The sequence below is a fragment of the Cricetulus griseus genome, chromosome X (genome assembly GCF_003668045.3).
Source record: "Cricetulus griseus strain 17A/GY chromosome X, alternate assembly CriGri-PICRH-1.0, whole genome shotgun sequence".
NCBI classification, from domain to species: domain Eukaryota; kingdom Metazoa; phylum Chordata; class Mammalia; order Rodentia; family Cricetidae; genus Cricetulus; species Cricetulus griseus.
In genome coordinates, this window is record NC_048604.1 from 5,036,587 (window position 1) to 5,046,483 (window position 9,897).

Below are 9,897 nucleotides of genomic sequence, written 5' to 3' on the forward strand. Positions count from 1 at the left end.
CATTGTCAATGGTCTTAACCTGCCCATAAAAAGATACATGCTAACAGAATGGATACGAAGACAGAATCCATCCTTCTGCTGTATACAAGAAACACACCTCAACTTCAAAGATAAGCGTTACCTCAGAGTAAAGGGTTGGGAAAAGATTTTCCAATCAAACAGGCCCAAGAAACAAGCTGGTGTAGCAATCCTAATATCTAACAAATTAGACTTCAAACTAAAAAGAGATGAAGAAGGGCATTTCACACTCATCACAGGAAAAGTCCATCAAGATGAAGTCTCAATCCTGAACATCTATGCCCCAAATAGGAAGGCACCCACATTTGTAAAAGAAACATTACTAAAGCTCAAACTACAGGAAATGGAAGCGGGGAGATAGGAAGGCGAGCTGATGCAGCCGGAAGAGAAAGCATTCTCAGGCTGTGTTGTTGATGTCTTTTGGAGGAAACCGTTTGTGGAAGGATGGTGTGCGAAAAATGTAAAAAGAGACTCGGCACAGTTATCACTCCAGATACATGGAAAGATGGTGCACGGAACACCACATAAAGTGGTGGAAGGAAGCTGAATGAAAACAAAGCTTTGACTTCGAAAAAAGCAAGTTGTGATCCACATGGAAAGAATAAGTTCTCCACTTGCAGAATTTGTAAAAGCTCTGTACACCAGCCCGGTTCTCATTACTGTCAAGGTTGTACCTACAAAAAGGCATCTGTGCCATGTGTGGCAAAAAGTTTCTGGACACCAAAAACTACAAACAGGCCTCTGTCTAGATGCTCTGTTGAACTCCTTGATCTTCTGTAGTTGTACTTTCTGCCTTGACTTCTCAAGGTATAAAATAGATGTTCCATCTTACAAAATAACCTGCTTCAAGATGAGTATCAGCCTAAAGCAGGGGAATTGATCAATATCCATGCATTTGCTATCATGAAGCTCTGAACAACAATGTTATAACCAGGCTTGTGCTTTAAGAGATTATTTTCCTTGTGCGCAATTTACTGAACTAGAATAAGTGACAAAATTAAGGGAAAAGATATTCCTGAGTGCTATATGCACATTCTATTTAGTTATTCATATGATTCTTATCTGATCCGTGTATTTTATTTATAGATATTGCAATGTGAAATTACTGATACTTTGCTATGAATTTGACATCCAGATTTAGAATTCCTTCCTTGCTCACAAACGTCACAGTTCTTAGGATCAGCAGTCCCTTGGCTAAACGCATTTTCATTAGCTATAAATATTCAAGACCATTGTTGCTGAATGGTCCCTTTGTAACCTTTGTCCTGCCACAAGTCACACAAGTTACGTTTTTTTATTGTAAATTTGTTGTTGAAACTAAGGTGCCAGTCCTTTTCTCCTGTGAACTAGAGCCCATGGAGTGCCCATCTGTCCAGATGGGTGCACTGCATTTCAGAGAGAGGCATTCTGTCCACAGCATCTTAAATTCAAATGTCCTGAAAGCAGGAGGAACAGTGTCTGTTCACACGTAGTCAGGATGAAGGTCTGTTTGGGAATGAGTGCCTTTGAAGCTGGAAACAAACCTTTTCTAACCCTCTCCACCACCCAACCCTGCCCCATTCAGGAAATCAATAAATCAAGCATTTGGCAAAAGCAACTCAAACCACACATAAAACCACACACGCTTATAGTAGGAGACTTCAACACCCCACTTTCACCAATAGACAGGACCACAAGACAGAAACTTAACAAAGAAACAAACTATCTAACAGAAGTTATGTCCCATCTCGTTTTTAACAGACATCTATAGAACATTCCATCCAAACACAAAAGAATATACCTTCTTCTCAGCGCCACATGGAACCTTCTCTAAAATTGACCACATAGTTGGCAACAAAGCAAACCTCCACAGATACAAAAGAATTGAAATAACTCCCTGTATCTTATCAGGTCGCCATGCTTTAAAGTTAGAATTCAACAGCAATACAAAATGCTGAAAACCTACAAACTTGTGGAAATTGAATAACACCCAATTGCACCATTCCTGGGTTGAGGAAGAAATAAAAAAAGATATTAAAGACTTCCTAGAATTTAATGAGAATGTAAACACAACCTACTCAAACTTATGGGACACTCTGAAAGCAGTGCTAAGAGGAAAGTTCATAGCACTAAGTGCCCACATGAAGAAACTGGAGAAAAGTCACACTAGAGAATTGACAGAACAACTGAAAGCTTTAGAGCAAAAGGAAACAAATATATCAAATATGATAGTCTACATAAGTGACCCGAAAAACTCTACTATAGAACTCCTACAGCTGATAAACACCTTCAGCAAAGTAGCAGGATACAAAATTAACTCAAAAAAATCAGTAGCCCTCCTATATACAGATGATAAATCCAATGAGAAATCAATAAAGTAGAAACTAGGAAAACATTACAAAGAATCAATGAAACAAAGAATTGGTTCTTTGAGATCAACAAGATAGACAAAACTCTATCCAAACTAACTAAAAGGCAGAGAGAGAGCATGCTAATTAACAAAATCAGAAACGAAAACGGGATATAACAATGGACACTGAGGAAATCCAGAGAAGCATCAGGTCATACTTTGAAAACCTGTACTCCACAAAGTTCAAAAATCTAAAAGAAATAGACAATTTTCTGGACAGATAACACTTACCAAAATTAAACCAAGAACAGATAAACAACTTAAAGAGACCTATAACCTCTAAGGAAATAGAAGCAGTCATCAAAAGCCTCCCAACCAAAAGAGGCCCAGGGCCAGATGGCTTCACTGCAGAATTCTACCAGAAATTCAAACAAGTACTCCTCACATTGTTCCACACAATAGAAACAGAAAGGACATTTCCAAACTCTTTTTACGAGGCAACAATCACTTTGATACCCAAACCACCAAAGATACAACTAAAAAAGAGAACTACAGACCAATATCCCTCATGAACATCCATGCAAAAATACTCAACAAAATATTGGCGAATTGAATCCAAGAGCATATCAGAAAAGTCATCCATTATGATCATGTAGGCTTCATCCCAGGGATGCAAGGATGGTTCAACATACAAAAATCTATCAATGTAATCCACCATATAAACAGGCTGAGGAAAAAAAAACACACGTTCATCTCACTAGGTGCTGAAAAAGCCTTTGACAAAATCCAACATCCCTTCATGATAAAGACCTTGGAGAGAACAAGAATAACAGGAACATATCTAAACATGATAAAAGCAATATACACAAAACCAACAGCCAACATCAAAGTAAATGGAGAGAAACTCAATGCAATTCCTCTAAAATCAGGAACAAGACAAGGCTGTCCACTCTCTCCGTATCTCTTCAATATTGTACTTGAAGTTCTAGTAGAGCAATAAGACAAGAATAGGGGATCAAAGGGATACAAATTGGAAAGGAAGAAGTCAAACTTCACTATTTGCAGATGATATGATAGTCTACATAAGTGACCCGAAAAACTCTACCATAGAACTCCTACAGCTGATAAACACCTTCAGCAAAGTAGCAGGATACAAAATTAACTAAAAAAAATCAGTAGCCCTCCTATATACAGATGATAAATCCAATGAGAAAGAAATCAGAGAAACATCACCCTTCACAATATCCACAAGCAACATAAAACATATTGGGGTAATGCTAACCAAAAAAAGTGAAAGACCTGTACAGTAAGAACTTTGAGTCTTTAAAGAAAGAAGTTTAAGAAGATACCAGAAAATGGAAAGATCTCCCAGGTTCTTGGATAGGTAGGATCAACATAGTAAAAATGGCAATCTTGCCAAAAGTAATGTACAGAATCAACGCAATCCCCATCAAAATCCCAACACAGTTCTTCACAGGCTTTGAAAGAACAATACTCAACTTTATATGGAAAAACAAAAAATCCAGGATAGCCAAAACAACTCTGTACAATAAAGGGTCTTCTGGAGACATCACCATCCCTGACTTCAAGCTCTATGATAGAGCTATAGTTCTGAAAACAGCTTGGTATTGGCACAAAAATAGACAGATAGACCAATGGAATTCGAATTGAAAACCCTGATATTAACCCACACACCTACAAACAACTTATTTTTGACAAAGATGCTAAATCTATACAAAGGTAAAAATATAGCATCTTCAACAAATGGTGTTGGCACAACTGGATTCAGACATGCAGAAGATTGCAGATAGATCCATATCTGTCACCATGCACAAAACTTAAGTGCAAATGGATTAAAGATCTCAACATAAATCCAGTCACACTGAATCTTCTAGAAGAGAAAATGGGAGATATCCTTGAACAAATTGGCACAGGAGACCGCTTCCTGAACATTACAACAATAGCACAGACATTGAGATCTGCAATTAATAAATGGGACCTCCTGAAACTGAGAAGCTTCTGCAAGGCAAAGGACACAGTCAGTAAGACAAAACGACAGCCCCCAGAATGAGAAAAGATCTTCACCAACCCCACATCTGACAGAGGGCTGATTTCCAAAATATACAAGGATCTCATGAAGCTAGGCACCAAAACACCAAACAATGAAATTAAAAAGTGGGGGTATAGAACTAAATAGAGAATTCTCAACAGAGGAATCTGAAATGCCTGAAAGTCACTTAAGAAATTGCTCAACATCCTTAGCCATTAGGGAAATGCAACTCAAAACAACTCTGAGATACCATCTTACACCAGCCAGAATGCCTAAAATCAAAAACACCAATGACAATCTATGCTGGAGAGGATGTGGAGCAAAGGGAACACTCCTCCATTGCTGGCGGGAGTGCAAAAATTGTAAGATCACTTTGGAAATCAGTATGGCCGTTGCTCAGAAAAACGGGAATCAGTTTACCTCAAGATCCAGCAATTCCTCTCTTGGGCATATACCCAAATAATGCACGTCCATACAAGGACATATGTTCAACCATGTTCATACCAGCATTGTTTGTAATAGCCAGAACCTGCAAGCAACCTAGATGCCCCTCAACTGAAAAATGTATAGAGAAAATGTGGTACACTTATACAATGGGGTACTACTCAGCAGAAAAAAAAGCAATGGAATCTTGAAATTCGCAGGCAAATGGATGGAACTAGAAGAAATCATCCTGAGTGAGGTAACCCAATCACAAAAAGACAAACATGGTATGTACTCACTCATATATGAATTTTAGACATAGACCAAAGGATTACCAGCCTACAATCCTCTTCACCAGAAACTAGGAAACAAGAGGACTCTAAGGGAAAAATGCATGCCCCCCGAATGGGAAGCTAATTGGGAGCATGAGGGTAGGGAATAGGGTGCTGCCAGAATGAGAGGAGGAGAAGAGGAGAGGCGAGGAGAGGAGGAAATGGGGGAGCAGAAATATTGAGTTGGGGGAAGAATAGAGGAGATCAGGATGAGAGATACCATATTATAGGGAGCCATTATAGGTCAGAAGAGAGATCTGGCACTAGGGAGATTTCCAGAGATCTACAAGGATGACACCAACTGACAATCTAGGCAATGGTGGAGAGGCTACCCTAAATGCCCTTTACCTATAATGAGACTGATGACTACTTTTTATGCCATCTTAGAGCCCTCATCCAGTGGCTGGTGGAAGCAGAGGCAGACACCCACAGATATACACTGAACTGAACTCTGGAACCCAGCTGCAGAGAGGGAGGAATGAAGATCAGAGGGGTCAGGACCAGGCTGGTGAAACCCACAGAAACAGCTGGCCTGAACAAGGGGGAGCACATGGACCCCAGACTTCTTTCTGGGAGGCCAGCATGGGACTGATCCTGACCCCTGAACATGGATGTCAATGAGGAGGCCTCCACATTCTAGGGGGGCCCTGGTAGTGGATTAGTATTTTTCCCTGGTGTAAGAAGGGACTTTGAGAACCCATCCCAAGTGAAGGCATGCACTCTCAGCCTTGATACATGGGGGAGGGCCTAGGCCCAGCCCAGAAGATGTGGTGGACTTTGGGGCACCCCCATCGAGGGCCCTACCCTGCCTGGAGGGTGGAGAGTGGATGGGGTGGGGAGCCGGGGGGGGGGGGGATGGAGGAGGGGTAGTTGAAGGGAAGGGAGAGGGAGAAGGGATTGACAAGTGAAGCAACCTTGTTCCTAATTTGAACTAATAAAAAATTTTAAAAATATACTGTACAAGAGTGGTGCAAATATTATGAAAGTAACAGACCAATTTGTAATTGGATTTAAGGCCCACTCTATGAGTTGGAACCCATACCATACACTGCTCAAGTGGCCAAGAGAATAAGACTAGATAGGTCATGCATGGGCCTACCTAGGGGAAAACATACTACTATTATTCTGCATTCGGGAGGCAGAGGAAGGTGGATCTCTGTGAATTCAAGGCCAGCCTGGTCTACAGAGCAAGTTCCAGGATAGACTCCAAAGCAATACAAAGAAACCCTGTCTTGAAAAACAAAACAAAAGAAAACAAAAAAGAAGCAGTAATAAAATGACATATTGCTATACTCATAGATCACTGCATCGCTAGTCTTCTCAGCAAAGCCACTATTTGCAGTAGATGGGAATTAACACAAAGACCCACAACTGGAACATTTTCTTGTTGGCAATTGATAAAGGTTGGACCAACCCTCTTTGGGCAGCATCATCCCTATACAGGTAGGCCTAGGAAATACAAGAAGGCAAACTACACTTGAATCAGTGATAAAGTCAGAAAGTAGTTTTCTTCCATATTTCCTGCTTTTCCTGCTTGAGTTGTTGCCCTGATGTCCTTCAATAATGAATTGGAACCTGGAAGCAAAAGATGAAATTAACTCTTTCTTCACCATGTTGTTTTTGGTCATGGGGTTTATCTCAGCAACAGAAAGAAAAAAAAGAACCTAGAAAGTATAGTTCCACACAGTGTTTCAAAAATGTAACAGTTAAAGAACAAGAGGCCAAAAATGTGAAAGGAAACAAGAAGATGGGTACCTGGGAGGATTTGGAGAAAAGAAGGGGAAGTACTAAATGATGTATATACTACAATCTAAAAAATAAAAAGTTATTTGAAAATTGCCAATGGCAAGCTTGCTCAGTACTACATGAGCTAAAGAATGAAAGGCAAAGCACAATGAAACTAAATGAAACAGAGTGATCTTAGACCTTTGTTTTTCAAGAGGAAAACACCATTTCTCAAGCATTGCTTTAATGAGGCAAGGAGCCTTGAGGAAATTTTCCAACTATGGAACAAAAATACAACATGTGATTCTAGACCCTCCACATGTTCTAAGCTTAGACAAAATGGTTCTGCTCTAGATAGGATTCTGTTTCTCCCATGAGCACTGAGACATCAAAATGTGGCAGAGTGTCGTCATGTGTTGTTAACTAATGCTTCCATGATGCTCACTGTGATAAAGTTAAGCAGATAAAAGGAAAGCAAACAAACCTTTGCCCATCAACAGGAAAAGTGGGAAACTCCATGAAAAGAAGGTCCAGGAGCTAACTAAAAGGCCCAACACACACACACACACACACACACACACACACACACACACACACACACAGAGAGAGAGAGAGAGAGAGAGAGAGAGAGGAGAGAGAGAGAGAGAGAGAGAGAGCAGCCATAATACTCTTACCCATCTCTGGCACTGAATATGGGGAGCTTATGAATAAAGATATCATTAATAATTTAAAACAAAGCATTAAATCAAGATAGGCATAGAAAGCAAATGCCTATGTAGGTTTAAAAAAAACACCTCTCTACTTTAAAGACTAAAACATCTGCTGACATGTATCTTCAGATACCTTGTTTACTCCAAAGCCTAGAATCAAGAAAGAAAAACCATATCATTTCCAATTCTATATGGGAGGCAGTGGGATACAGAGACACTACAGTGTAGGTGAGAAGGGACAACAGGCTAAAAACAGCCAACAATTATTTGTACATTTGGGTTTCTTTGTCCTACTCAAAGGCCTTGAAGCAATCTAGTGCACAGAAGTGATAGAAATTCAAGTGGTTTTCTAGTCGGGGCAAGGGCAAATGTATGAGGAAAACGTTAAACGTCACACTGTGACTCAAAAGAGGGACATTGCAAAGTGAATGCTAAGAAAACAAGAGAAGAAAGCTATTTTAATACAGACATATATGTGCAATTCTTCTTTGATAAAGGTGGAAGATATGTGGAAAATAATCAACAGCCTTCCTCGATAGATTTTTTAGGAAATGGTAGTAATTCTTTTATTGCCTTCTCCTCAACTATGTACAGATGACAAATGGCTGCACTAAATTCCTTCCATTGACAATTTGCCCTGGAGAATCTCTTTCACACTGGACTACAGAACAAAAAGGGGGGAAATGTCAGAAAGCTAAATTCAGCCAGATTCTGCTAATAAATCTGAACAGTCAGCTGCTTGGTATCTCATAGCATTTTATTTCATAGGAGACCAGCAAATCCCCTGTGTTCCCTTTGGTTAATTCGTTCAGGCAAGCATAGGCAGAAACTTGGACTCAACCTCAAGTGAAAAGTGAGACATTGTTAAGATCCTGTGGAGATCAAGCTGAGCCCTGACCTAAGTTATGCCATATTGTGCAAAACAGTTATTTTGCAGACTGTGCCTTGCTCTGAGAGACTCCATCTTATAAGAAGCTTTTTATGCCATTTTACAATGGATGATGATTACACCTGACCAGACACTGTGAATAGTATTTTCTTTTTAGCACTAGAAAGTAGAAAGTGTTAAATACTATCAATGTATTGGAGTGCAACTCCCCACCTGGACCCCATAAGTGATGGACATTTAGCACTCTGACAACAGTCCTGTCAATCTGTCATCTGATCGGTAAGTGTATGTGTCAAGGGACCAACAGACAGGAAGAAAGAAAGAGTTCAGTGTTATAGGGAAAGGCCTACCACATGTTCGGCTAGAATGAAGAGTCCAACCAAACAGGACAGCTTCAGCATAATGCAAAATGAAGGTTTCAAAGTAAGCCTCCTAGGGAAATGCCTTTCAAGGTCATCTAACTCTAAAGGTTTCAGACTAATCTAGGATTAGCTACCTAGGAGATGAAAGGGAAATTCTGTTATCCTGCCAACCTAGTTCCTGATATTACAGGCATTAGAAGGCCCTGGGTCTTCTAGCTGATGACTTTTTCTAATCATTCAGGATGAGAAAGTAAGGTTTATCTTACCACCTTGCTCTGACAAGAAACCATGAGCCCACTGTGTGGTGCATCCAATGCCATGTAAGGAATGGAATTCAAACTTTGGTCCAGTGACCCAGGGCACGAGCTCACATATCAATATCTAAATGATACCAGTAGATAAAAATCTAGCATTATTTCAGTGTCAGTGGCCTCAGAGAGAGTTTCAACATATGTACCAGATGGATTCACTCTCTTAGATTTAGTTCCCATCTCTCAGTAAACTCCTGCATCACCAAAGGAATAATTACTGCTCAGTGGAATACTGCAGAGTTCTAGCCAAAAATATAAAGTCACATCATTTTTAACCAACAAATATGACTTTTTGGAAGAGAAAAGAAGTCTCTTTCCAAAGGCAATTATTTGTCTCTTCAGAAATGTTTCCTAATAGAAAATCCCATACCCCCTTGCTTGTGGAACTGAGCAGTGTGTCTGCATGGAAGGTGTCAGGGGTGTAGGGTGGGTAACTGCAGAGATGAGGAACAGGAAAGCTGCAAATCTGTGCACAGTACAGCCACAAACTAAAACAAAAGCACTCATGAACACACATTCACAAGGAAACAACGAACAGTGGAATGCTTGTTTCCTCATGTATGTTTCACTTGTCACTTATAAAATAACTTTTGAGGGTCTGGAGATAAGGCTTTGCAGTCAAAAGTACTTGCTGCTCTTCCACAGGACCTAAGCTGGGTTCCCAGAGTACACTTCTTGCAGCTCACAGCCACCTGAGATTCTACCTCCAGGGGATCCAATGTCCTCTTCTGGCTGTACTCATACACAC

At 40.2% G+C, this 9,897-nt stretch overlaps 1 pseudogene; it reads left to right on the forward strand.

The window, feature by feature from the left end:
- Nucleotides 1-462: 462 nt before the first annotated feature.
- On the forward strand, nucleotides 463-993 carry LOC100765859 (annotated as a pseudogene).
- The last annotated feature ends 8,904 nt before the right edge of the window (nucleotides 994-9,897 follow it).